Source organism: Podarcis bocagei (genome assembly GCF_964188305.1).
Source record: "Podarcis bocagei genome assembly, chromosome: Z".
NCBI lineage: Eukaryota > Metazoa > Chordata > Lepidosauria > Squamata > Lacertidae > Podarcis > Podarcis bocagei.
In genome coordinates, this window is record NC_138140.1 from 29,624,009 (window position 1) to 29,648,463 (window position 24,455).

Below are 24,455 nucleotides of genomic sequence, written 5' to 3' on the forward strand. Positions count from 1 at the left end.
TTAACTTTCTCTAGACAAACCACAAACATCATTGTAGACCCCTTATACTAAGTCAAACCACTGGTTCCATCTACCTCAGTAATGTCTACACTGACTGGCAGCAGCTCTCCAAGGCTTCATACAAGGATCTCTCCATGCCCTGGAGATGCCAGGGGTTGAATTTGGGACCTTCTGCATGCAAAGCCCATACTCTACATTTGAGTTACAACCCCACTGCTATGGCCCTCATCTACCTCTGAGCTATGCGGTATACAATAAATATTGCACAATCTTCAATAAAATCCCTGCGTCAAATAGTTGCCAACCTAGATGAATGTGAACAGTTTAGCAGCAGGGAGGGCAAGCTTTTAAAACACTGACATTTCATTAAAGCATCAATTGTAACACTAATAGATGGATATCCTTCAGTAGTTAGAAGTTGACAGATGGCGGCAAAGCATTTTTTTAAAGTTTGTTTTTAATGTTCCTGTCTGTATTTCATATCACACTATTGTAGTGCCTGACAAGTTAAAGATAACCAGCAGCCATAGCTTACTAAGGGTAATTTGATTAACATTTAATATTAAATGCATGCCAAATATGATGACATTTGATAAATCTACACCCTTGAGTTAATGTCTTGACTTTTATCTCTGATACCAGAGTATGCCTTATCTCTGCTAATCTGAGGATTCCTCTGGGGATTAGCTTCAAATGTGCTCTTGGGTCACCTTCACCAGAATGATAAAACCGATAACTGTTGTTGAAATTTGCAGTCATCTGGGGGGGGGGGGAGAGCCGAAAAGAAGCAATAGCTGTCACTTCAGAGCCTGCTATCTCACACACTCACATTATCTCTATTTATGCCAAAAAAAGCCAAATTTTCTGTGATCTGCACCCAGATATGTTTCTGTCTTGGAAAATTCCAGACGGAGAATTAATTACCTTGCATTTGTCAAATGTGCAGGTTTTCCTTGCTAGCAGAAATGTTTCACACAGAGCTCTTGTTTTCTTTTACTGCCTCTCATGGTGAAAGTACACATTATGCAAAATGCACAGCATGCAGATATAGGCCCCTCCACATGTCAATTTTATTGTGCTTTCGTGATTAGTTGTGCTCATGATGGTATTGCAGTGGTTATATGCTATCCTGTTGGCAACTGCAAAGAAATTCAGGGTGGATGCAGTGTTTCATTTTCAGTCAGTGCATGCCCTGTAAATTCCCACAGAAATCCTGTAACTTTTTATACCTCATTTTTTTGGAGCTGTGGGGGGGGTAGGGTTTGCCTTGCTTTTGTTTTGCTATAGTGCAAGAGTTTACCTCGAGACAGCAATAATGAAGTAACATTGGGGAAGCATCACAGAACAACTAATAAAGTGTATGGACTGTCCACTATAAACCCACTACTAATGCACTATTATGTCAAAGACATGTTGCGGAATATGCCCACTAGAAAATGACCAGTCTGAAGGGGCCTTGCACTTTTCTTCCATCCTTCAATTTCAGGCACAGAGGTGGTCAATTTTCACCCGAACAGCAACACGCAGGGAGGTGAGGTTTAATGCTTTTCTACCCAGCTGCGATTCTGATGAAAATTGTCCCCCTGCACCCTGAATTTTATTGACTGGGCTGCTTCTAATTTGTTTGCAGGCCAAATACAAGGCAGTATGCACAGCCTCAGACTCCTAAATACTAAACATTTCTCCAACTTTCATTTACATAGGAAGAAAACGTTCTGCCTCTAATAGAGCAAAAAACAACAACACTGCGGCATGAGCTTTAAACATTTACTGTGGCAAACAGTACAAATGTTCAATGTTCAGACAAATCTATCACTATATATTTCAGTCACTCATGACAGAAACCAATAGCCGTAGCTCAGTGGTAGAACAGCTGCTTCACATCCAGAAGATTTCAAGTTCAATCCCCGCCCTGGCATCTCCAGGTAGAGTTGGGAAAGACTCTTGCCTGAAACCTCTGAAGGCTAATGCCAGTCATTCATAATAATCTAAAGGGATCAGTGATCTGACCTGATCTAAGTCTATATTCCTAATCTACCTCATTTACAAGGTTGGAGCCAATGCAATGGGATGGTGCCTATGGAGATCCACCACTGTCAAAAGCCTCTTTCAGCTGCCACACTGACATGGTGTATTTCTGCCTTTGTCCATCTGCCTCGACAATAATTCTTTAGCTGTTCCTTTTGACGTGCATTTCATCTAAAAGGGCTATCTTTACTTTCCCAATACCTTGTGGTAGGAAAGAAAAATCAAATGCTGATCTTTCTTGTCCATGTTCCAGTCTGTCATCTCTATGATCTGCCAGTGGATAAATTTAAATCACCTTGAAATCAGCACAGCAAATCAGATGCAGTCTTTGTTCACTGCAGACTGAAGAAGTGGAGCTGAAATGTGAAAGTAAAATGGCATTTTAACTGTGCTGCAGCATATTAATGTTTAACTGAGTTTACACAAGTGACTGGAATACATCATCAAGCTCCTGCTCTTTTATCTCTTTGACCTGTCTGCTGTTTGCTTTCTTGTAACTTTGGTGAGACATCTGGGGCAACCGACAACAAGGTTCAATGAGAACAAACCAGGATATCAAAGCGAAGTTGTCCATGACACAATACAGCAAGGATGTTGAGCCACTCAGCATTGCAGCTTAGGGTCTTGTTTTGCATTACAATTTCACCGAGCTTGAGTTCTCTATATTGCAAGGGAGCCATGAAGCGAGATGGCTTTCCCTAGTATGCTTTCCAGCCATTTAATGATGACCTACATGCTCCCACACTTTGCAAGAAGGATTTACTTGCATCCTGAAAAATTAGGTTTATGCAATTAAAGTTGATTAATTTTTCAGGCAACAAATTGCGTGTCGAGGTCCCCAAGACACCCCCAAAGAAAAACACAATTGACACTTAATTTTTGTTTAAGGTTTTTGGCATAATTTTGGCCATAACTTTATTCAAATTACAGCAATGTAAGTGGTTGCTTAGGCATTGGTAGCATTAGCTGACCCCGCACAGGGACAGCTCTGACATTCGCACCCCCCACGAAGTCAGCAAGGGTAAGTCACCTGGGGAGAGAGACGGGACTGGGAACCATGCCTCACCTCTCCCCAGAACGCTCCCAGGGGCTTGCGTGGCCCTAGCCCCTTGCCAGGGGGTTTCAGACAAAAGCATGGGGGAGCCCCTGGGTTCCTTTAACGGAAAACCCTTGCAGCAGCAGCAGCATTTTGGAGGGGCAAGCACAGCCAAATCCATACCCCTCCACCAACCAATTCCCAGTCCAATGCCTAACTGCAACCTTACAAGTTGTGTAGATTTGCTACGCAGTAGGCAAAAACCAAATGGCACACACTAATTGACAGCCAAATGGACAAAATTCCTACTGGGCCCCTGCCCCAAAGCAGACGACCCCATGACAGGCATAGCAAGGTCAAGCAAACAGCCTAACATTAGGGAAGGGAGGGCGGGTGAACCGAAGCACGCAGCAAAAAGAGGAAGTTCGTCGCTGCGTGCATTGTATTTAACAAATAGGGCTGTCAATCAACAAATGGCAACATCTAGATTTCCCCAGTAACAGCCCGTCCCTGCTTAAAGAATGGCCAAACCATTTGCCTAGCAACAGTGAGGTGTCTCGTCAGCCCCAACCGTAACCTGTGCTCTCCATGAGGGAGAACACACTTTGCCTGAAAAAAGAGGACTTTGCAGGTAACAGGTTATATTTATTAAAATATAACTATAGAATCTCCAATCAGAATACGTCAACCACATTAACCAAAATCAATGAGGTCCAGGCAGTGAGGTGGATTTATGGGAGCATTTCAACTTTCCAATCTCCTGAGCCAGCTGCAGCCACACACTGTGATCACGCAGCGAGGTCCAAGGAAACTCCTCACTGTGTGCTCCTTGGGTATATGAACCTAATATGCGCCTGGTGCGCTCCATTCCAACATTCATCCCGATGCACCTGACAGGCCTAAACACCACTCTGGCACCAATATTAGTCTGATATTTCCCAAAATCCCACTCACCCACCTGGACCAAAGGCCACAGGAAGCGAACAGCTTCTGCTGGTTTGCCTTCACCCACAAACACACAAAAGCTCAAAAAGAGCTCTTTGCAGATCCTCCAAAAGATAGTGTTACCCTCTATAGACAGATGAACACCATCATCCCTATATGACATTGGTGATGTCAAACTTAATATAACTGTATGCATACCCAAAAGAAAAGTTTTAATTGTAAGGATGATCTTCCTCTGCGCCTCATCTACCTTATTTGGGTGATTGACCCCCCCCCCCGACCCAGTTCTCCAAAAGCTCTGACCACACAAGCATTACTTATGGGACATGGAACTGCAACTATGTCCGAAACCAGGTGTATTTATTTGGAAGTTAGGCTCTCTGCTTTTCAGTGGGACTTACTCCTTTGTAAGTGTGTATAGGATTACACGTACAGTCGCCTTAACTGAAACAAAAGTGCACTGAATTAACAGCCTGTCTTTTTCATCCTGGATTATTTTTCATTGCTTAAGCATAAAAAATACTTTGATTTATGCTACTTCCCTTTTTCCCTTGAAAGAGTGGAAAGGCATTGAGTAGAAGTGTCGTTTTCCTATGAGAGATGATAGTTTTGCACAGTGGATTGTTCTCCATACATAAGGAGTGGGCCCTTTGCTAATAATGTCTTTTGCATTAATACATGCCATTAGCTTGAATTATTTATGTAAGTAAGCATGACCAATAATCCCAGAATGACTCTCTAACCCTTGAAATAAGTGCTTGAAATGGCCTGTTGTGCAGAGTGTGAGCTGGCGGCAGGAATCTTAGGAGGGTTTTTTTTTACCATTAAAGCAGAGCAGGCTAACAGTCCAGCACATTTAATACCTCCAGCTGAAAATGGATTTTTTAGCATATTTTCCACTGCTTTTATCTGTTTTTTATGGAAAGAGCCCTCTGTCACTCACCAAAGCCAATCTTATTCTCACTGAGGCTGTATTTTGCATGTGCAATCCTTGGAATAGGATTTCGGACTGTGAAGAATGTGGAGAATTGGCTGTAAATGTATTGGTTCGCTGGCCTTGCACTATCATTCTAATTACTGAACCAAGGGCAGGCTGAAAATGGTTGAGCAGTAGCTTTGTGGAGCCTTCCTCCCCCAGTGTGCATTCTTATGCAGTTAATAAGTCCAAGTATTGATGAAAGTTTCTTGGGAAAGGTGGTTACTAACTCAATTGCCTCAAATGTCTCAGCAAGCAGTGTACAGTAGAGCCTTTAGCAACTTTTCAGTGGGGTGGGAGAAAGATGTGTTACGAACATGTCACTATTTCTTGGTATATAATAAGACTGGAGGGATGTCAGTTGAGTGAGTGGGTGGGTGGGTGGGTGGCCCAGATAACCATGGTGGGTATTAAGCAGCACAGGTGAGGTGCAGAGGAACATGCAGGACACCTCTCCTGTCTTCATCCTGCTTTGCCCTCACACAGATGATGCCATTTCAGTTCCAGCAGTGTTGGAGGTCGAAGAGGAGGAGGAGGAGGAAAGAAGTGGCAGCAGAGTATGATGGCTGCTGGGGAGCTGCCCCAGCCTACTCCTCTGTGGCTTCCCTGGGCTGCGGACTGGCAGAGCTATAAGGGAATGGTGGATGCATTTTGGCTGAGTGGGCTTGCAAGTTAGGAGGAGGAGGCAGGGAAGCAGGCAGGTGCATGGGGTACAAAGGATCAGTGGGGTGGTCTTTGCAAGCCTTCCTGCACTCCCTTGTTGCTGGTGCTCCTGTAGGATAGAAGGAAAAAACAACAACCCTTCTTCTCTATGGCTTCCAACAGTGGCATTAGGGGAGGAGGCGAAGCAGAGGAATGAGTTTTTTCATTCATTCATCTCCCCACCATCACTGAAAAGAAAGAGAGAGAGAAGGAAACCTGTGTTTTGATGTGTAGGTTTTCTCTCTCTCCTTCCCACAGCATCTGCCTCCCACACTGCTGGGAGGTGGTGTGCAAAGGGGAGAATATTTCCATCCCCCCTTGGTGTAAATGGAACAGGCTTGGTGAGCTGTGTAAAGTGAGATGAGGTGTGGTTTTGGTGAGTTGTGAGGGGAAGTGGGAACTGGGCAGGCTGTAAACAGAAGGGGACTTGTGGGGATTAGGCAATATAACAAAGGGAGGGGTTTGGGCTAGGGAGTGGGGTTAACAAGGGGAGTTGGCAGGTTGGCATAGTTGACAAGTAGCGCACGAGCAGGGTCACAGCCCCTAGTTCATTAAAATGTTTAAAGCACACCAAAGATTATTTTCATTTTTCATGTGTTAAATCTGCCAAATTTGGATTCCAGAGCAAAATCTCCTGATTCAAGAATGTGTGGAAATGTGGAGAACTGAATTTAAGACTAGAAAATACGAGAAACTAAGAGCAAGCAGAATTGGCATAGTCTTCCATTTACCTCTGAGCTATGGCCCTTTAATTCAGAACTGACATAGGTCCAACTTTAAAGAGCCTATCCATCCCTAGTTGTGACTATCTTTGAAAGCTGAGGAGGCTTCCATTGGTTGAGGGCTGGATTTTCCTCTGTGTCCTCTCTTGCTTTTTAACTCCAAAGTTACCATGTGGTTGTGTTTTTCCCTGTGGTTAATCCCTCAGCTTCTAGTGCATGGTAGTGGTATATATCATGGAAACAGGCAATAGCCCTCATAAAGTTGACATTGAAACCTTTCCTCCCCCCCCCCTTTCCTTGTAATTAAACCAAACAACAATACATTGTTTGCATGGTTTAAATCACCTACTGATTCTGCTAATCTGTAAACCATAATTATTCTGCTAAAGAAAACAGTTTTAAAAATTCATGCTAACCCTTTGCATCTTTTATTATACATAGTGACTTAAACATTCTATTGTTTAGATAGCAAAGGCAAGGCCCAGGGGCAAAACATACATAATCCTGTGTTCTTTAAGCATTTAAAATGGAAACAAGAAATAGAAGCTTGTTAAGCTCAGCATATTATGGGTTGTGATCTAGGCTAGAGGTAAGTGTACGACTTCACTCACCATTTCCCAAACCTAAGATAATGGATTCACTCTCCACCACAGCACACTCTCATGGCTGCAGAGTATAATATGGAACTGTGAGGATTTATGTCCTCCAGAGGATCACAACCGTTTTTCTGTTTCTGCATGGGTCTAATATGCCACCTAATGAGAAAGGGACAACCCCAAAGTTGTGTGGGAGGTGGGCTATTGGTTTGTTTTTGTTCTTATTCTTGCTTTTATTATATATTTTGTGTTCTCATGTTCTATTTTTATGTTGTGAGCCATCCTGTGATCTTTGGACAAAGAGAAGTATACTAACTAACTATTATTTTCAGAACATTAGTTTTGTTTGTGTCCAGGTTGGTTCACCCTGCCCTAAAAATGGACAGAATTAAGGGAAACAAACATTACAGTGGCCCAAATGGAGAACAGATCCTAGGGGACCAGGGGGAGCTCATGCCCACATGTTGCCAACCTTTTGGAGGTATGGCATAATGCAAAAATGGCTGCCACATATGCACAGGCAGAAGAAGAAACAATTTAACATTATATGCACCGCCCCACCTGCCCACTGTCAATGGGGGGTGGGGTGGGGGAGACACCAACATCAGACAGTGACATGCTCACTCACAGAGAGATGCTCTCGACACCTCTCTTCTGTCCAGAATGAGATGTGGGCATATTTCAGGGTTTCATGTAGGAGAGACTGACCCTGTGCAAAGACTAATGGAGCAAGAAGAGCAAAGCCTGTTGAGGGGATATTACTGAGGTCTTTCATTGAGACATAGCATAATTCTAATAGCCATTGATAGCCTTGTCCTTCATGAATTTGTCCAGTCCTCTTTTAAAGCCATCTAAGTTAGTGGCCATCACTGCCTCCTGTGTAAGATAATTCCATAGTTTAAGTATATCCTGTATGAAGAAATACTTTATTTTGTCTGTCCAGTTTCATTGAATGTATTTGAGTTCTAATGTTATATAAGAGGGAGAAAAGCAATTAGCTATCTACTTTCTCAACACCATGTATAATTTTATACACTAGTATCATGTCCCCTCCTTAACCTTTTTTCTGACCTGAAAAGACCAGAACATGGCAATCATTGCTAACAGGGGAGGCATGCATTTTGGCTGGCCCTTTCATGAACTCATTGCCTTGGGGAGCATCACAAATTGATTGCTGACTAGCTCAATATGGGAAAATAACTCTTAACAGGAATATTTCTTTCTTTATTTAATTAATTTAATATACAGTGGTACCTCGGGTTAAGTACTTAATTCGTTCCGGAGGTCCGTTCTTAACCTGAAACTGTTCTTAACCTGAAGCACCACTTTAGCTAATGGGGCCTCCCGCTGCTGCCGCGCCGCCGGAGCACAATTTCCGTTCTCATCCTGAAGCAAAGTTCTTAACCTGAAGCACTATTTCTGGGTTAGCGGAGTCTGTAACCTGAAGCATATGTAACCTGAAGCGTATGTAACCTTCACACTTTACTTCTATGCCACTTTTCATGTTATAAATGCTTTCCAAGGTTTTAAGAGAAGCAACACAATAACTCCCCCAGCACTCTCAATGCCCAGATGTTTTAAATAAGGTGCCTTCCTGCACATTGGCACTGATTCATAGTCTAAATATCTATAGGATGAGCTTGAATCCTGGCAATACAGAAGCACTGTGAGTAAGTGGCTCCCCTGCCTGAGAAATTGGTCGGTTACTTGCCCCAGATAGGGTTGTACTTCCCTAGAAGAAGCAGGTATGCAATTTGAGGCTGCTTCCGGATCCAGTTCTTCCACTGAAGGCCCTAGTAGCCTCAGAGGGAAGATGTGCCTTTAACCAGCTGCAAGTGGTGCAACATCTTCAGTCATTCTTAAACTGGAAGAATTTGACCACAGTAGGTCAGGCACTGGTGACTTCAAGATTGGATTACTGCAATGCACTCACTGTGGGGCTTCCCTTGCACTTGATAAGAAACTGCAGTTAGTGTTGAATGCTACAGCACAGCTGCTGACAGAATCCACACATTTTCCCCACATTAAGCTGAGCACAGGGTTCATTCACATATCCAAGCCATTGAACTTGGTGACACTTTCTTCCATGTAGACAAGCATAGGGTTGCTCTGCCAGTGTGTGCTTGATACCCTTAGCAAATTATTCAAATAAACTCATTCCAGAAAGCATTCATTTGCCTACAGGGAAACTACAGTAAGAACATGTAAAGTTGATTAAAGTTTGCATATTCTGTTAAGATAGATTGATTATTGAAGGGAATTGGGCTTTGTTTCCTGTACGTTTTAATTATCTTCTGCTGGGAAATCCAGTTGTTATCATCAATCATTTATACAGGACCTTCATGATTTGAAGTGCGGTATAATATTTCCTGTGCACTATTTCTGTGGCAACTAAAATTCGGGTGGATTTTGTATTCCTAAGTAGCATTCCTCCTTTATGTGGACAATTAACCTCGAGAAACTTGAGATAAAGCCAAACTTGTCCCGAGCTCCCAACATTCAGTGGGGAGGATTCAGTTTCTCAGGACATGCTGCTGATCACCTGAAAGTAACCATTCCCACCCCCACTCCCGAAAAATAAGAGTATGTTTATGAACTAAAATGTATTAGTAAGTTTGGTTCAATTTGTTTGGGACTCAACTGAGAGCAAGGTCTTATTCTCCCACTGGAGGTATTAAGGTTAGCATAGCAAAGTTGGGATCAGCAATTACTACTGCTGTCAATGTACAGTGGAATGACTTAGTTGACAAACAAATCGGCTCCTGAACACAGAAATCCCGGAAGTAAGTGTTCCAGTTTTCGAACGTTTTTCAGAAGCCGAACATCCATTGCAGCTGTCGGCTATTGTTTCTCGGGCGCCTGCGCCAATCGGAAGCCACACCTTGGTTTTCAAATATTTCAGAAGTTGAACAAACTTCCGGAACAGATTACATTTGAAAGCCAATGTACTACTGTATACAGCTTTTGAGGTTTGCACAGGAATATCACAGGGTACCTCTATGAACCTTTGGTTACATTGCTCCTTCCTTCCTTCCTTCCTTCCTTCCTTCCTTCCTTCCTTCCTTCCTTCCTTCCTGTCTCTCAGTGTGGAATATGTTACGTGTGTCTTAGGCTCAAAAGACCTAAAGCTGAAGAGAAAGGTTAAAGCACTTGCAAATTTAATCATGCACCAAAAGGATGGCAATTTTAAGTTACAGTGCTTCCCACATAAACACTTTCCATGGTCGTATGTATTGTGGCTTTCAAAATAGACACTCTTCACCTACACTTTCCCTTCATTTATCAGCCCAAACTTTGCAGGTTGACGGAACACCACTTAAACTGTACCCCTCCCATCACTTCACACAAACAAATAAGCAGTTCATACAAACTCATAAACTTTAGTCACTCAACAAAATCAGTCTCCTTACCTTCTCTCCAGCACAACACACTCACACTCATTATGATGTTGCTTCCTCCCTAATAACTTGCCGTCCTGTTCATGTTAGTGGCAGACATCTTGATTTTTCGAAGATGCTTCATGTAGGAAGCATCATTCTAGCACTGACCATGTGTTGCAATGCATTTCCCCTTAATTATTGCCTTCAGTGGGAATGGGCAAATCTCTTGCTTTTCTGAATACACCACATATTTTTAAAACCAGGAAAGACAGAAGACATGTTAGCAGGGGTGCAAAATGGTCTTAAAATGGGAAAAACCATATTCAAGAGTTATTTGCTCCCAAATCCAACAATACAGGACCACGTAATCATTCAGGCCGTGCCAAGTGTTGTGAACACCTTCCCCGATATCTTTACATACAGTGTGAACACCTGTAGCAAGGTAGTCTCTGTGCCTATGGTTGTATGCATGAAGCCTTTCCCAGAATCTGCAAACCTGAATGCATAAATAGTGACTTCAAGACACAGATCTTCCTTGCTGGATCAGAGGAAATAAAAGAGCATTTGTGTTTGCCATGATTTGTCACTCTTATTCAGCTTCAACTAACCAAGTACCCTCCAGATGTGTTGGACTATAATTTCCATCATCCCAGCCAAGACAGGAGTTGCAGTTTGAAAGCATATGGATGGCACCTGGTTGGCAAAGGTTGCTGTTCTAGTTGCCCTGATAGTGATACAAATATATCCTGCCAAAGCCATCAGAGGACAGCCATAAAGCTGGGAGATAACAGTGCAGATTGGAGTAAAGGGAATTTACTTTAATCTACCATTTTTAAAAATGTCTTATAATTGGAGGCATTATCTGCTGTTTTGCTCTTGTCATCTTTGAATGAGGCCCAGTGCCAGCAACTGCATGAGTGCAACCGAGGATATGATTTACAATAACAGCTAGGGAAAAGTAATGGGCAACAATATTTGCCTACAAATGTTAAGAAAATCCAGGCTAAGTCACTTTTTGTAGGCAATATTATATTTATGTTTTAAGAAGACCGTGTTTCAGGGTTGTTGTTGTTGCTTTAAAAGTTTCCTGACAAGTAGAATCATATAACAAAATGAGGCAGATTACTGTGCCCAGAATCAGCAGGACATTTTCTTTTTATGCTAGCTTTCAATTAAATAGTGCTGTTCCAAAGCTTTCTATCAGTCCGTCCCCCCCGCCCCCGCAGTGATTTCAGGAGGTATGGGGAGGGGGCCAAAAGTGGATTCAGAAAAATGTTTCCTTGTTGGTTTTGTTTGCTAAGGAAAGATTTAAAAAGCAGTGGCAAGGGCATTTCCAGTAAAGGTGGGGTATGACAGCATTCATTTTAAATTTTTACAGAAAAATTGTAGCTGGGAATAGATACAGTTGGCAGTTACCAGGGCGAGCCCACCCACAGGACAACATTAGGTAATTGGCTCAGGTGGCACCACGATTTGCACCAGCACTGGCAGCCAACCAGGCCGCCATGTTCTTCCCAAATGCTACATTTGGAATGTTGTTACTCCATGACATATTGTTATAATTTGGGAATAGCCAAGCTAGCTTCTTGGTGAGGTGATAAGCCATTAAGGAGGACAAAGGAAGTGGCTCTGTGTGAAATGACAAATGGGTGGGGCACCCTCCTTCAACTTGTGGATATTTAGAAAGACAAAAGGCTGGAGTTGAGAGTTGAATTATGTGGGCTAGAAAGCAGCAGAAAGCCAGAAAGCAGCAAACTGGGAACCAAGAGAAACAGAATGATGTATGATTTTTTGTTTGAATCCAAGGCTGCGACTATGAGGGGAAACAAGGCCCTCTTGGGGTGTTAATGTGGCGAACCCCTCCACTGTAGGCTCAGGTTGCTTACATGTGTAAATTAACCATCTGTCATAAAGACACCACCATCTCCGCTGCCCTCATTCCAAAGGAAACATGAACCCTAAGTAGGCACCAGGAACCGCTGGAATAGTGAGCAAAACACTGGGGTAGTGGTCAAAAATATTATTGTTTCAGACACATTGTGGAGGGTGTGAGGAGATGTTGTGGTACTCAGGGAACTAACCAAAGAATGCTCTTCTACTTTTGTGAGAGCCAGTGTGGTGTAGTGGTTAAGAGCGGTAGTCTCGTAATCTGGGGAACCGGGTTCGCGTCCCCGCTCCTCCACATGCAGCTGCTGGGTGACCTTGGGCCAGTCACACTTCTCTGAAGTCTCTCAGCCCCACTCACATCACAGAGTGTTTGTTGTGGGGGAGGAAGGGAAAGGAGAATGTTAGCCGCTTTGAGACTCCTGAAGGGGAGTGAAAGGCGGGATATCAAATCCAAACTCTTCTTCTTCTTCTTCTTCTTGTGGGCTGATGCTAGGGCTGCAGAAACATTCTCTATATCGCTAAAACAAAACCCAGATAAGTTTGTTCTAGGAGGCCTCATTTAAATATTCAAAAACCAAAACCAAATGTTTTTATTCCCCCAAGTACTCTCTTTTTCCTTTTGATTTCCCCATCCTCCTTCTTTATCACAGCATAGAATAAGAGAATAATATTCATGGGTGGTTATTAGTCATGATTTAGCTTAGTTTGGATGTTAGAACATTTCCTCCATCTTAAATGCTTCCTCTTGAGTGATCAGAAAGCTATAACTATTCTAGCTTTATGAGGGAGAACTTCAAGGCTGAGACAGAACGAGACCATACTACAAGGGCAATGTCCAATTTGCCCTTCCAGCATAAAGGCTCTAATGCTTTATACTCTAGCCAAGCCTTCCCTTGACCAAGTGCTCTCTAGATGTTTTGGACTGCAATTCCCATCATCCCTGACTATTGGCTGTGTTGAATAGGGCTTATGGGAGCTGGAGGCTTCTGGACTGCTCAATCCAAGGCTGCTAACCTACCAAAGTTTTGCTGGCAGTGAAATCTAGACATGTCCAGCTGGAAGTAAGGTCCATTGGGTTTAAATGCACTTAGTACCAGGTAATAGGAGTGTAGGGTAAGCATCACTTCTGTTGCAAGTATAATTCTTCAAATTTTACCTATGGGGGTGTGAGGAGAGGCTGCTTGTTCGCCACAGGAAATGTGCTAGCAAAGCAACACCCTGCAGCATAGGCACCAACTATGGGACTGAAGACACCTTAGCTCCTCCACTCAATATATTGGGATGGGGCTGAGTCCCTGCAATCTTGAGGGGATGGACCCCATTGGACCTCGCTGTGGCGGGCCTCACCAGGCCTACCTATGGCTGTGGTGTAAAAGGTGTTCCCGCAACCTCAATGGGCCTTGTAGTCCTGTCCTGCTGCGTGACATCACAAATGTGCACTGGGCATCCCCAAGGTTGGGCAGAACCCGGCGCCTTTGCCCAGCAATACTGAATTCTCTGCTCACCAGCTGAAGGCTCCATCTTGCTCTCTGCTTGGGTCTGCTTCGCAAGCATGTTTTCTGTAGGGAATGTTCTGGTGAAGCAGCCACTAGCAGAATTGAACCCCACACCTTGCCCCTCATTGAACATCACCCAGTGGCATCAGCTGGGTATGGTTTGGAGAAAATGATGTCACAGTCCAATATTGGCCTGTGAGCCAGAGGTCCCCACTTCTGATTTAGAGTTTGCTAAATTTCACCAGATCTACAATTCACCTCTGCAAATTTCAGCCCACAATTATTCAGCTATTTTCTGTATGTCCAAATATTTGCCTCCCCCCCAAAAAAGAATCTTCTCAGTCCACATATGACCAATGGTATTTGATATTTGTCATGCAGGGCTTTCTAACTGTGTCTGATAGCTGACATTTAATAGTGTTTAGTTTCTGACAGCATCTGATAGATAATATTCAATGGTATTTAGTATTTGAAAATTGACAGCTTATGACATTTCATGTTTGATGCCTGCCAAAATGTTTCATGCCATGGTAACAAATAATATTCTTGGATCACAAAAATGTCCATTGTTCCAAGACTCTTACAAGGTCTTTTGCTTGGCTCTGGGACACTTATTATCTCATTTCAGTATTGAAATCTTGTTTTTGCTGTACTTCCTCAACCATTTGTCAGATATGGGTATAAGGTTCTACATAAAACAATACATTATAATTACGTGTATTGCTAATCTTATAAGGGGCCAAATGGAGTCCTTTGGGCCTTTTTGTCTGGCTCCAGGATTTCCTCCAGGCCACATAAAAAGTTGCCTTATAGCATTGGTCCATTTAGCTCAGTATTGGTAACCCTGAGTGGCGGCATCTCTCAAGATGTCAGACAGGGGTCTCTCCCACCTCTACTTGAAGATGCTGGGATCAAACCTGGGACCTTCTGCATGCAAGGCATGTGCCCTACCAGTGAGCCATGCTTTTTCTGACTTACAGATGGCATCCCTGTTCCATTGTGTGAGCATCTGCAACAAACCATTTTGAAATGCCTTTGGCTGTGTGCTTGCGCTTCTATCAGCCCTACATTAGGGCTGCCTAAGACTTTGACCCCATTTTCTGAAATATAAATTTGTTCAGTTTTCTTACTTGGTCTTGAAAAAGCCTTTCCCTGAATGTTTAAGGAGAAAAAAACCCCAAAACTTTACTACGTATATTGTGGTTTAAATTGTGGATTTTCCACTTTTATTATTTTAGACTGAAATATTTCCAGATAAAGTTATTTCCTCTGAGGGATAAAACATACTTATATACCCCAAACAGTAAATTTCCAGAGGAAAAAATATGATTAAGTACTGTAGCCTTCCATAAGAAATATAGCTACACCACCATGTAGGATATTCAAACCCTGTGTGATTCATGTCCCATAAAACTTTATTTGTAGTCTCAATCAGCTTCTGAATGTTGTACCAGGGGAGTGGGAGGGTGAATATTTCTGCAGCTGAAAAAGTATTTGCAAAGGCCATCTTAACTTGTTCATTTAAGGTGCAACTTAGCAAAATAATAATAATACCTGGTTAAAATAGACATCTGTAGGCATGTGATCATTATCATTAAACCTAACCAAAACCAGGTTGATCTTCAAATGAACAATACACAGGTAGTTTCTAAATGGGTAGCTGTGGTAATCTGCTACAGCAGCTTATCTGCTGTTTCTTGGATCTGTTCTTAATATTATTTGTTTATTTAAAAGACTATCAGATTTATTATCAGTCATTCAATTTATTACAGTCAATTGGCAAAAAATAAAAAGCATACAGTACAGAAGGATCTCAGAGCAAAACTGACGTGTGTGTGTGTGTGTATTGCATGTTTTTATGTTCTTCTGTTCTTTGTATACTGTGTTCATTTTATGATGTTAGCCACCCTCAGCCCGGCTCCAGCTGGGGAGAGCGGGGTAATGTATTATTATTATTATTTCCCAAATTCTGTTGCCAATCAAACAGTATTGCATGACTTCCCCTTACAATAGTTGCTATAATTTCTTAGTGGTCATAATTTAGCATCTTTTCTAATGCAAATGCTAGATGAAATAAAAAGGACTAAAAACAGGACCAATGCGGTACCTTAGAAATGCCTATATATTGGTAAGGCAGTACAATGTGATGCTTAGCTTCTGTATATTTATAGGAGAAATGGCTTTCTCTCTTTCCCACCCCCAACTCCCCAGTATAAGAGGACTATCCACTTGACGTGAGTAGAGACAGTAAATCACATAATCCTGTGCTACAGATACAGAACAATGCTCTGATGCTATCCTCATAGTGCAATGACAAGAGACCCTCTGCTTGTACTGCATCATGCAATGGAGACCTGGCAGCCAAAGAAATTAAGAAATCTCCTGAGAGCCAGTACAGTGGTACCTCGGGTTACATACGCTTCAGGTTACATACGCTTCAGGTTACAGACTCCTCTAACCCAGAAATAGTACCTCGGGTTAAGAACTTTGCTTCAGGATGAGAACAGAAATCGTGCTCCGGCGGCGCGGCGGCAGCAGGAGGCCCCATTTGCTAAAGTGGTGCTTAAGGTTAAGAACAGTTTCAGGTTAAGAACGGACCTCCGGAACGAATTAAGTACTTAACCTGAGGTACCACTGTATGCTGTAATTACTAGAATATCAGGTTAGGACCTAGGAGACCAGGGTTCAAATTCCTACTCAATCATAAATCCATGGGCTAGTCACTGCCTCTCAGCCTAACCTACCTGGGGCCAGCCCACCCACGAGGCAAGATGAGGCAACTGCCTCAGGTGGAAGGATCCCCTGGGGCAGCAGATTCTGATGTCAATCTTTCCACCCACCCACCCTTGTTCCTGATGTATATCTTTCCTCAGCCCTTGTTCCCTGGCAGGGAGGGGAATGCCATTTTGAGATCTGCTTTAGGTGCCAAAATGTCTTATGCCAGCCTTGAATGGTAAAACCAGCTATACCAACTTGAGCTCCTTGGAGAAAAATATGGGGTACAAAGGTAATAAATAAAATAATGAAACATTATTTTTTTAAAAAATAATAATACATGATTCTGCACCCAGAAAAACTGATCCTGTTCCTGTAACGTCCTGGTGGGCTTGAAACAGGAAACCTGGCCACAGGGCCTTGATGCCCTTCCCTCTGTCACCCCACCCTCCACCACTGAGCCAGTTTGTTGGTAGAGGGACTAGTTGGCTTGTGGATTCAGATAATAATAATAATAATAATAATAATAATAATAATAATAATAATAATAATAATAATAATAATAATAATACACCACCACCAACAACAACAATAATAATTTATTATTTATACCCTGCCCATCTGGCTGGGTTTCCAGAATCATAAAGCTGGAAGGGACCCTGAAGGTCATTTAGTCCAACCTCCTGCAATGCAAGAATATGTAACCATCCCATAAGGGGATTTAACCTGCTACGTTGGTGTTATCGGCAGCATGCTCTAACCAACGGAGCAATATGGAAGCTAGTTACTCTTTGTCCCAACCCTCTTACTGATGGAACAAAAAAAATCTGTTTGCATGTATTCCCTTCCAAGCGTATTCCATGTATAGCAGCTTTGTAGATTTATAATTCATATGAAAAGATTATATAATTGAAGCTTTAAAAAAGAAGTATGTACTGTGCTGTAAAAACAAGTTGTTTGTCTTTTTGCTAACGGGAGAAAAATCACTAGTGAAGACAATGTCTGTTTGTATTTATGCTGCACTGTGATAGTGATCTATTAAGTAGAAATCGTCTATAGAACAAAACAAAATACTTACCCAGTTGATATTTCCTAAGTGACTAGACTGTAGCATCAGGTGAAGAACGGGACATCTTGGAGATGTGGTTTATAGAGAGAGATGAAAGTCATTAAAATTGATTTCCTGATGAATAACACAGGGAAAGCTTTCATCTTAGAAGTTTTATCAATTTTCAATTACTTAGTTCTTTCAAGACACTTTCACGTTATATTCTGAAACAGCATGTCACATAAAAATAATTCATAAAGTATAACAGGCTCAATGGATCTTTAAAGAGACTAAAAGCCAAGATATGTGACAAGGGACAGTTGGAACTCTGGCTCTCCACTTAAGGGAAAGAAATGGATGCATCCTGACCTCATTTGCACTGCTGTGGCACTTCTCCAACATCTAAGGGCACCTCTCGGTTGTCAGCATTTTACCAGAACTTTAGGTTTGCACAATTAAATTTTATTAAAGCACTCCATTAGTCTAGCACAACAAAACCACTTTAAAAAACCACCTGACTTTTTGCAGTTAGGAAAGTAACAGGGAAATACTTTGAAAAGTGGGGTAAATGAATATTTAATAGGAAGATGTATAAACACCACACAAGCAAATCAGGTTGGATGGTCAATAAAGACTGTGTTGTCGTAACATCCACAAAAGCTTTGTGCAACCAAATCAGGATTACTGCTCAATAAACAGGTTGTTGCGTGTGCCATAAGACTGTGTGTTTGACTGTGAAGGTTAGCTCTGCTTTAGGTGCTAGTCCAGATTAGCATACAAAGGTTATACAAATTTAAATATGCATATTGGATGTTGGATAAAGTTAATGGCAAGGCAAAGTTATGTGCATACTTTGGATTATTAAAAATAGATTTTTTAAAAAGTAGAATACAGATTTAAAGGATTACCTTTTTAAAAAGAAATACAGAAAAAAGATAGATTAAAAGAAAGTAAAACATACTAAAAGCCTGATAATATTTTACAGTAACCCATCTTGCTAAACTTCAATCTGAATGTCATCTTTATAGCATAATCTGAAAGAAGTAAGGATTTTGATAGGTCTCCATGGAAAGAGTGTTCTTTGGTTTCCAGACAGCTCTTCTTGTTCTTTCTGCCTGGTCTTGATTGATAGAAGTATCACCATCTTTATAATAATGTACCACACCTCCTAAGAGGTACTGCTTCAGCTTCTAAATTTAAAAAGCAACATCACTGTTGCAGTTATCACCACACATAATTATTAACTTGAGGCAGCTCTGAATATATGGCTTTGGAAGTCTGACAAATACAAGACAAGAAGAGGCATCACTACGGTGAGAAGTCTGCAAGCCAAGTCCTGTGGGGAATATTTGGATGATCTGGGTGTGGATAAAAGGTTAGGGAAAGGCATGGGAATCAGGCATGGAGTGTCCCACCTGAGGTGAAATGAGAATTTGCACTGTACTGCCCTTACCTAGAAAGCTGAAGAGGCGCACTGGAAATCAGTGCCACTTCTCCCCCAGTGCCAGAGGTGTTGGGATGCCCACAGAGCACCACCTCCTGCTCCCACTGCCTGAGGTGGCTGCTCCTCATGGGCCCTGATGGGAACGGTCTTCAAATAGCTGGATGGCTCCCATGCAGAAAATGAAGCAACCTTGTTCTCTGCTGTTCTAAAGAGCAAGGCTAGAACCAATGGGCAGAAATTCCAGGGAAGCAGATTCTATTAAAAGTAAGAAGTAAGTTCAGTGGTGGTTTGACAGTGGAAGAGGCTGCCTCACTGGATGTATTTAAGTAGTAGTAGCTATCTGCCCGGGATGCTGTGAGGGACATGGACTGTTATCAGTAAATCTTGCTCATAGGTTTATTTGGGGATCATGGGGTTAACTTGTTAAACATTAGAGGTCCATACATCAAATTAGCAGCAAGTAAAATCCATTGAGAAAAGTTCAGGTTGCAGGCAGGCAATGTCTGTTACTGAAGAACAGAAAAATAAGACCATCTACCTTCCTTGCATTTGTGGACTTGCACACACCAGAGGGTATTTTAGGGAACCAGAAGATGAGCAGATGAAGGTGTGATCTCATGTACTGAGTTAGAGGGTGTAAGATATGGCAAGTCTGATGTGGGATCATTACCTTTTGGGGTTGTGCCTAGAGAGGGAGAGCTTTGTGTTTAACTTACTTTTATTTTACTGTAATTTTGCTCCATTCAGAGGATTGCCTCTCTGTGCATGCAGCTATTCTCATGCTTAAACCCTTACCCTGAAAACAACTATTTTTTTGTTGTAAACCTTTAATCTAGACTGGTTGGTGAAAGGCTGGTTGGTAGAAAAGCAAACACTTTTACCTGGTGGCAGTAAGAGATCTAACAGGAAGGGTGGGCAGGCAAATGGGTAAATTTGTTTTGGCCATATCTCCTTTCCCAACCTGGTGCATGGCCCAGGGTGAAGCTGGAGTGCCGTAACAGATGCTGCAGATGCATCTTGCATTGTAGAACCTGCACTAAGTTGTGGGTGGGGAGTTGGACCTAAGGACCTCTTTGGTCCCATCTGACTCTATGGTTGCATTTGGTCTTCAATTATCTAATTATAGATCTTCATATGAAACAAAGCATAAATATATTCCTTTGAAGTTGGCATTCCGACAAGATAAAATCATTAAACAGACATTACTATAAACTGATGTTGGCCTGTAGTTTTTGCAGTTAACGGGGGAGTTGACGCTTGATGAACAATCCAATTAAAACTGGCAACAAAAGACCTAAAATGTCAGCCAAATTGCTTTTTAATAGTCAACGCAACCATCGCAATACATAAACATTAAATCCCCATAGAATCGTAAAGCTTCATGGTGAAACAATTCTAGAAATGAATAATAATTACAGCACCTTGAGAATTCTTTTTAATAGATGTGCACTCGTTAGAAATATTTTCTTGGCTGGCTTTATATGACAAAAGAATGTTTCCCTGGGAAATTCCTTTATGTATTTGTAACTGCGACAATTTTGTATGATATTGAATTAGATGCAGTGCGTAGTATTTTCAAACACGTGGTTCTTGATTGAGCTTCTTTCTCCAACTGCTCTAGAAAGAAGCTCCTCCAGACTCACAATTTTTGCACGGCGTTGGTGGGGGCCCAAGCAGTGATCTGAGGTGTTGAAAACAGGGGTATTGTAATACTATCCCTGGAAAATATTGGAGGGTATGGAGATTGCCATAACATTGGGCTTCGTTATGTTCAGCAAACATCTAAGGCTAACAAGAGAAGTAGGCATAGTTAGGCCTAGGCTATTCAGGGCAGGTCAACACAGGCAGCCTCAAATTCAGTGTAATCCAGTCAAGCAATGTCAACAAAGGTCAAGTCCAGAATTCGGTTGTGCAAACTCAAAGCAGTTAAGGCAAAGCAGGAATCAGTTCGTGGACAGCGTTTGAAAATGTTACGTAATTGCAATTAGCAGTGGCTAGGGAATGCCACAGTATTTTATTAGGCTTTTACAACAAGAATCAAATTGCATTTCACACTTGTGTAGTTGTCTTTAAAAAAAACAAAAAAACCCATCTTTAATAGATAATTGAAAAGACAAAACTTTCTGTAGCATTGAAAACTTCATTTTTATATTACTTTCCCTCCCATCAAATATCTGCTTATGTTTTGAAAGCCCATACTAATTAATTTAGGGTGAGATGTTGAGATATCTCACCTCCCAGTTTATCTGAGATGGAATTAATCTGAGTCCATTTGCCAGTAAAAACCAACAAAAACAGCATTTAACCTTGAGACTACTATTTTTATTTTCCCTGACATGGTTAGGAATATATGTGTGGGAAAAGGACTCTTGTTAATTATAGTTGAGAGAAAGTAATGTGCTTAAGGGACGGGGAACCTCTAGCGCTCCAGATGATATTGGGCTACAACTCCCATCATCTCTGACTCTTGGCTGTGCTGTCTGAGGCTAATGGGCATTGGGAGTCCAACAATATCTGGAGGGCCGCAAGTCTCCCATCTCTGTTCTAAATCATGCCTGTATTTGGACATTGCACTAAGCCATAGATTATTGAGATGGCAACAAGCCTAGTTTCCTCCAAGTACATTTGTAAGATTCATGTATTCCTTCTTTACTCCCACAATCACATCCTTCAAGGAAGAATTTGGAAGCTTTTACTTCCATCTTTGGTGTCAACCAAACATAGTTAAGATTAACCATTTTTAGGGGTCAGCTGTAGCTTTAAAATGTGGTTAATTTTCTCACATTCAAACCAGAGGAAGAACGGGAATGGGAGGGTCTATCCTTATTTTTGTCACAGTAAACCATAGTATATTGTAATGCGTGCCTGCATCCAGTATAATCACTGGAGATAAATCTAGCTATTTTATTTTATTTGAAAATTTGAATGTGGTGAATGCACTTACAGAGATGCACACAGTATATCCACTTTGATTCTTTTGAGGGCTTTTTATCTTTAAGACATGTTTTAATTAGAGCCTCTTCTTTTTGTCTTTTTTTTAACTATAGAGAACTATATATATTTAATGACATCTGTAAAATTTCTTACTTCACATTCTGGACGATTCACATAGATGAGCTTGGGAGTGATAGGAGAGTGAATATAATGGCCCTTTTCCCATGCAGAAAATGTTTGTTGGTATTCAAGATTTTGTATGTTCTTAATTTGGGCGTCCAATCAACCTTCATGTTTTCTTAGTCAATTTCTAGTCAATGCGCCAGTGTTAATTGGGTCCTCTAATCAGAGTTGAATTAGCAATCTGGTGAGTAAGGGAGCAAAACATAACCAGAGTTTAAAACCACAGACTCAGGAGTGTAGCTGAAATGTCAATAGTGTAGCAGGGTCTCAAATAGCCGTGTTTCCTAACCCTATCTGGAGGAGCCAGGGATTCACCCTACTGTGTTGTACAGCTAAAATATGACCCTTCTCTCCAATATATCATAACCCCTATATCCAAATTAGACGGATGAGTGGTTTTAATTTAGCAAAAGAGTTTTCTTCTGAGCTGTACCCATTCCCTATTTCTCCACCTAATGCTTTTGATATGTAATTGAGATGGACGAAAATAAAACTGAACATCAAATTGGGAAGAAAAAGAGTTACTTCCTAATTGTCATATGGCAATAATGTATTGCTTTAATCCTGCCATAGATTGGTCATGAAAGTTGGATGGATCTTGCTTGCATATTTTGGATTGACACCATCTCCATACATGACAATAAAACAGAATTAAAGCATGCTGCATCTATTTATGTTGCACATCAATGATAATAAATAATTGGATTTGATGGTATTGATATTTGCCTTATAAGTCATCAATGACATTTTGGCTGTGATTCTTGCAATGACAATTAGTCACTCCCCTCAGAGAGCTACAGTTCTCAGATTAGTTTAAGAATTAACCTCTCTTCCCAGGATACTCTGGGAAATGTTGCTCTCTGTGGGGCATACAGGTATCTCAACAACTCTCAGCACCATAACAGTTCCCAGTATTATTAAAGTGGTATGGTGCTGCTTTAAATGTATAGTGCAGATGGGGTCTCGGTTTTAGTGAGGCATAGGTATTGTGCCAAAAACTTCACTGAAAGGGTATTTCTGTTTAGGGGGGAATTTAGAGAAAATAAAGTGGTGGAACCACTTAAGTCTTCTGGGAGGGAGTTCCAAGCAAGCTGACCAGCAGGCGAGAGAAGGTGGAGTAATTTCAGGGATCAGAAGAGCTTTGGATGTTGGAAAAGGAGAAGCACAGATCACAGGTAGTGGTGTATCAGGATGTATCAACAGAGACATAAGGGAGAAGTGGCCATAGAAGACTTTGAGGGTAAGTGCAAAGAATTTGTGCTTGATTCAAGAAGCAAATGTAGAGATTTAAGGAGCAGCATCTCTTTCCCAACCAGAGGACCACATTCCTTCTGAGCAACTTCCTGGGGCTATGCACTAACTATTCTTGTCTTGCCCCATTGATTTAAATTTTGGTCTCACAAAATATAAATGGAAAAGAGCTGATAAACTGAGGAAAGCCACACTTGGTGGCAAGTGGGGAACCCATGAAGCATTCTAGGAGTCTTCTTAGACAGATCAGTTTGTGAACTCCCACCTTGATTTTCAGACTTGTATCTTAATTTTTTTTTTTTATTTTCTTGGCTGTGAGTCTTTGAAGACTTCACAGACCTTTCCCCACCTGGCCTGGGAGTGGGGGCAATGATTGACTCCAGCTACAGAAGCTGAGGTTGTTGAAGAGGCCAGAGATCCATATTGGGTGTCCCTTATGGCAGACCCAGGTCACTGAGCCTGAGCTTCCATAGCTGCTGCCCGCCATGAACCACCATTGGCAGGATTGGCAGCAACAGCAGCTGATATGTTCTGCGCTTGTGAATATTTTAGTCTCTTGCTAATTATGCCGTTTTAAATGTGCATTTTATATTTTACTTCCTTTAGTAATGTCTTCTTTTGAAATGTTGTATAGATTTTGTAGTTGACCTCCTTTGTAATGTTTTGTTTTGAAATATTTGAGATAAGATTTAAATTTTCTGTTAGTTGCCTTGAATGTATATTTTAATATTGACTTTCTTCTGTAATGCTTTGTTCTTGCTTGCTTTGATGTTTTAATGTAGGTTGTAAACCATTTTGAGATTTTTTTTCTTAAAAATATAAAGCGGTATAGAAATGAAGTGAATAGTGATAAAAAAATAAAAACAACACTTCTTATTTTGAGGTAACTGTGGATGCTTCAAGTTAAACTAATTACTGAGCTTTGCTAATATTTTGTTGTTGTTGTTGTTGTTGTTTAGTCCTTTAGTCGTGTCCGACTCTTCGTGACCCCATGGCCAAATATATGTATTAATATTCACGGCTTATTTAACAGAAATCCATTCACAGTAGTTTAGCACAAGAAACTCTTACCTTTACTCACTTCCTTTTCAACGAATATCCTTCTCAGTCCC

General features: G+C 41.5%; 1 protein-coding gene across 13 annotated transcripts in view; it reads left to right on the forward strand.

Moving 5' to 3' along the window:
• Nucleotides 1-24,455, forward strand: part of TENM1 (teneurin transmembrane protein 1) — a 395,160-nt gene that overhangs the window by 165,803 nt on the left and 204,902 nt on the right. The gene's annotated exons all lie outside the window — the stretch shown is intronic.